The sequence below is a fragment of the Gavialis gangeticus genome, unplaced genomic scaffold (assembly GCF_001723915.1).
Source record: "Gavialis gangeticus isolate Ggan-Ray unplaced genomic scaffold, GavGan_comp1, whole genome shotgun sequence".
In the NCBI taxonomy this organism is placed as follows: Eukaryota; Metazoa; Chordata; order Crocodylia; family Gavialidae; genus Gavialis; species Gavialis gangeticus.
The window spans coordinates 21,587,931-21,593,418 of record NW_017729024.1 but is presented as its reverse complement, the minus strand read 5'-3'; the positions used below and the strand labels follow the sequence as shown (position 1 = coordinate 21,593,418).

The 5,488-nt window shown below is 40.4% G+C and overlaps 1 protein-coding gene across 2 annotated transcripts in view; it reads right to left on the bottom strand.

Moving 5' to 3' along the window:
- The window catches only part of SSBP2 (single stranded DNA binding protein 2), a 355,671-nt gene that overhangs the window by 349,646 nt on the left and 537 nt on the right, over nucleotides 1-5,488 (bottom strand). The window lies entirely within an intron of this gene.

Genomic DNA, 5,488 nt, shown 5'->3' with positions numbered 1-5,488 from the left:
AAAAAAAAAAAAAAAAAATCAGCCTAAGGAAAACATCTGCCATGATATCTTTCAGGCCAAGTGGCTGAAGTTTGGCAAAGTTATAAGCGAGTAAAAAAAAAGGAAAGGGAAGAGTTGGGTAAGAGCTGGCTATTCTATCACCTACCTATAATTAAGCAAAAATAAATGCTAATGCATACCAAAAATGGTTTCTGGCTTCTGTTGATTACTGCTTCCTCCAAAAAGTTTTAAATACCTACTGTACTTTGGAATTAAATCGTGTTTGCTAAAGTAAACAGAAAATTTGCCACTGGCTTCAGTGGAAGCAGAAGTAACCCCTTAGCATCTCTCTCAGCATCAGTTTGCTTAAGATAAAAGCTAAAAGTTAAGCTAAAAGTGAAAATGAACAAACCACACATCTTTCACAGGGACAGTCACACAGAAAAAGTATATTTTGTAGGATGAGCCTGGTTGTGGAGGAAGGGCGGGGACACAGCACAAAGAATTAAAAAGGTATTTTTAGCAAAGTATTGAATACTAAATTCTTTAGTATTTGTCACTCTTCCCCAGCAGCAGGTTTCTGTTCTGGAAATGCACTTAAACATATACTTAACTTTATGTGACCAACTCGTCCTGTTGAAGTCAAGGAGACTACTCATGTATTTATTTACTCATGTATTTTAGTACTTTGCTGGATGGGAGCTTATGCGTGTATAACCCCATACCCACTGTACAACTTTTATAGCATAATAGGGATAAAGTAATTTATAGTTAAAAATGCTCTTTCCCTTGATATCCTTTCTAAAAGCAGACTCAGTGCAGCACATTTAAAAGCAAACAATTGAACAATGTTTGTTATTTCAACAACATTCCAATATGTGGCCCACTTATAAAAAATGCAGAAGTTCTACATCCCTAGGTTCCCAAAACAGTAACCCTGTGACCAGCAATTGCTTTTTACATGGTGCCCACATACTGAACACTCAAACCTGCTGAATTAAATCATTGTGTAACCTCAAATCTGGATTTTGCAACTAGTGAGATCAACCTACCAATTCTGCTGTCATATTTAGTTTTAAAACTGCCCTCTGCAGCCTTAAAAATAGTTTAGGGTGGCAGAAATCATTACCATGTCAACTTCCCAGGATACATTCCAAATGCTTGTGAAATAAGGAGCTCTAGAATGAACAGCTAATGAATGACTGAACCCAAAATCTGCCAGTGAGTCAATCTGAGGTTGCCTTGAGCCAAGGAAAGCTGACTTTTGAATCTGGCTCTCAAAAAATAAAAAGTAGTAACAGAACAACAGAACAACGAAAAAATGTGGGTGAACTGAATATCAGGATACCCTATAATCATAGTTTGAAAAACAAACTCATTGACTTTGTCATGAGGAAATGTGTCTTTCTGAGTGAGACAGTCCTAACTGTAAGTTCTGTCTGGATCTAAGCTTTAATTTTTAAAAACAATTAAAAATTCCCTTCCATATAGCTGCAAAGATAACCTTTCTTATGTGAACCAATGCAATTCTGTTTTCCCTAGTTTATAAACAATGAGCTCCAGAACCTCTGCCACAGACAGCAGCCAAGTCAAATGCACTGGTCAGTTTCTCTCTTATTAAACAGAAACAAGTAAAAACCAAAACAGCATTCATTTCCTTCTGCACATGCTCAAGAAAAGATTCTGAACTAAGGCAGACACTGTTAGGAAGAACAGGGAAGAGAACACCTTCTCCCTAACTTAGCAGCCATCAAACTCAGGGGAGAACAAAGATAGAAAAAATCCCCATCTTCCTGCAAACCACCAGCTAGCAGGGATCAAACTGACAAGACACCTTCCACCCAGGCTCATACAAAAAACGAGTGGATCAAGGACAGCAGTTCCATCTCCTCTACATCTTGGGGACTGAAGAAGAACTAGACTCCTCAATAGGGTGTTGATCCCGTACAATTAAACTCAATACAGAATTTACAATTATCTTCAATTAGTGTTGAATCAGGCCTTAGGGTAATTTATTTTGACTCTTCCATCTTTTGGATTAAGTTTCTCAACTGTAGGCTTGTATCTCTGATTAGCAGGCATCTGATCATTTTATTCTGCCAAAGCTCCCACTGAGTTCCCTAGGATGAAAGTATTCTAGAGATGACCTGGTTAAGAGGACTGCTGGAATACAAATATTTATTTGCATACATTGGAGAACTGAATAGTTTTTCATCTGAATCTAATTTTGCCTATGATATAACATTACCCTTTTATCTAAGTTCTCTATTACATTGTTGTTCCTTTTTATTGTTTGGCAATACTTATATAACAAAATCTACAAATGTTTAATGTTAGCCAGAAAAAAGCATAGTCTGTAAGTAAAGGTATATAAAGAAGACACAGCTGTAGATTCTGACCTTACACCCTCTAAACTCAATTTATGGAGATTTGTTGTTCAGTGCAGTAGGTGTAGGCTCCTAGTCTGAATTAATCCACCTTTAAGGCATACAAGGGAATCAAGAAGACATATCCTGCCCCAAGGAGATAACAAAAGTGGATGTTAAGAAAAATGTGGGTCCTTTTCCTCTAACAACGTGGATGAACCTTATTTGGTGTTGGCACAGCACAAATGTTAGAGGGGCTATTGTTGAATACAACTTTCCCATCCATTATTTGAGTGGAGTGGCCTGACCCTAGAATCAAGTCACCACTCTTTCACTAAGGAAAAAAAAAGTCCTCTGATTTGTCTCTATTCATCTTCCCATTGTAATCTTTGTTCTTCAGAGCTACTGTACTACTCTTTTTTAGTGTTTTACTTAACTGTGCTATACCTGTTTGGTATAGAGTTAAATTCAGAGGAAATATTTCTATTCATCCACTTTAGATTTGTTGTTAAGATACTTAAAATGGATGATTTGCCCCCGAGGTCAGATAAGAGGGACAAAGAGAGAATGCAAGAGAGAATTCTCATAATCTTCACAACTGAGAACTTGCCAAAGGCTACCATAAATGATATATAAGAAGCTGTAAGATATACCTATTTCTTCTTAAAATAACTTTTTAAGTAAAAGTTAATTGATGATAGCATATATACACGTATTTCTTTAGAAAAACACTTGCTCTGGATCCGTCTATAACAGATCCATTAAACTCTTGATTAAAACAAAAAGAACAGAAAGGAACAATGTATATATCCCCTTTTCCACACTTCAAAAATCTCCTATCCTTGTGTAGAATTTCTGTCACCAGCACTCATTTCCTTGGGCAAGAATCACATTCTGTGCAATGAGACCCAACTATGTAAACTGAGTAGTGTATTTAAACAATAGTTTGTATTAGCCAATGGTTACATGTGCATTTAGGTTTGTTACTAACACTGCATCTTGGATACGTAAAAACAATTTGAACTGACAGAATATATAATGAAATAATTTTGTGTTCTGCAAACATTCCCAAATAGAAGTGTCTATCACTCAGCGCGTGATGTGCATGCACGCATACCCCCCACCCCTTCGCAGCAATCAACAACTAAAGTGGGTTCAGTAGAAAGAAACCCTTCAACCACTATAAGTTTCCATTACAAAACACCCTAAGCACATGCATGCATCTTGTTTCAATAATTTATCTTACAACAGTGGTCAACATTTCAAACATAATAATTATTCTGCATTCCTATGATTAAAAAAATACTTTACATCATTTGAGTCAAATATCCATATTATTTTCCTTGTTCTGAACTCAACACAACTTTGTACAGAACTTGGAAAGACGTTTCTCAAAGAGAACCAAAGATTCAGGTGTCTGCCCTGGGAAGGGTATTGTAATTGTTTTAGAAATACCCCATAAGAAAGACAAAACCAAAACATTATGGAACTAGGGAAGAAAAAAGAACTGCAGTGATGACAAAGATGTTTCTAGTAAGAAACTTTAGAAGATGCAATACAAAACAATCTGGAAGATAGCCCATATAATGACATTCCACAGCAGCAGCCAACTCTTTCTGAATTCTAAATTATGTTCATCCATAACTGTGAGCTACAAAACTACTGTTTAGTAATCATTCAGTCAGTGGTTTAAAAGTGATCCACCTAAAGTGTTATACATGCAGTAATCCATATATGAGCAATACATATTTCCAGCTGGTAGTTATAATGAATGGGAGATGAAATGCATTTAAATCGAACAGCACCATCTAGCAGGCCCCCCATAACTTCACTTAGGAGGGTAGTTATTACTTGGTGACAGCTCAGTTTGACAGGCCTGACTTAGTGCGTTAAGGATTTTATACTGCATATTAAATTAGTAGGTGCCCTATTGTTGCAGGAGTCTGGAGAAAAAGTGAAGCAGAGAAAAAGAGAAAACATTGTAAAGTGTCAGCTTTACAAAACAAAAATAGTTCTGCAAGAACTTCATGACACAAGACATATAGAAAGTAAAACTAAAATGACTCTTAAGACCACCGTTTTTCAAGTCAGATTCCTCCAATGGTCTCCTACACAGTTTAATCATTTTACTGTCCAATTTTTGGAATTTGTTAAGTGGACAAGGACAAACGGTGGAAAGTACCAAGCACAAAAGAGCTAAAATTTTACACACAAAATTCTTCAACACAAGTCACACAAAACTACACAGGGTCTTTTGGCCCTAATATATATAATCACTAAACACAATTTTTTTTACCTATATCACCAGAAGCACCACCGGTTGATTAGGCTTTGGCATTAAAGTTGTATCACAAACTCCGCTGCTGCAATGAGCATGTCTAGCCAACAATATGACCTCTACCTTTGTGTACTTCCTTATTACAAAATTATACGCATGCTTTCCAAGTATCAAGGTACAACAGTATTTTAAGTCCCTTTAAGCATTTCCCAAAGAGGTGCCAGGCCTGCTCCTGCTCCAGCTCCAGGAAGCGTAGGGGCCAGGCTCTGAATTAGGAAGTCTCTGAAATGCTGCAGTGAGGAAAACTTTTAGGTGAAGGTTCACGGCAAGCTGCCTCCAGGGAAACTCCTCAGCCACGCCTGGACTATCCATTTCCACGGGACATGACATGCTGGGCCTGTGAGCACCGGACACACGCAACCATCTTTTCCAGCTAGGGGCTCAAGGGCTTCACCCCGAGTTTGTGCAGGCTGCAGCCGGCGCCAACCACCTCGGCGGCGCTTCCTCCTCCCGCTCCCAGCTCCCGGCAGCCGGGCTCTTCCTCCTCCCGCTGCGCGGAGCCCCCTCAGGCTGGCGGGCCGAGGCCGCGAGGCCGGCAAACTTGCGGGGACGCGGCCAACTTGCAAGCCACGTTTCCTAGGCGGCGGGAGCGAGGGGTCGCGCCTCACCTGCCCGCGCCCGGGAGGCGAGAGAGAGGGAGCCCGCTCTGCCCGGCCGTGCGGCCCGGGGAAAGGAGGGGAGGAGAGCTCCAGGGGCGGGGGGGCGCCTGCTCCGGCCCCGGCCCCGGCCCCGCTGTCACCGCCGGAGCCGGCGCCTTCGCGTCTGCCCCTTCCCCGCGGAGCCGCCGCCGAACAATGCGGCGGGG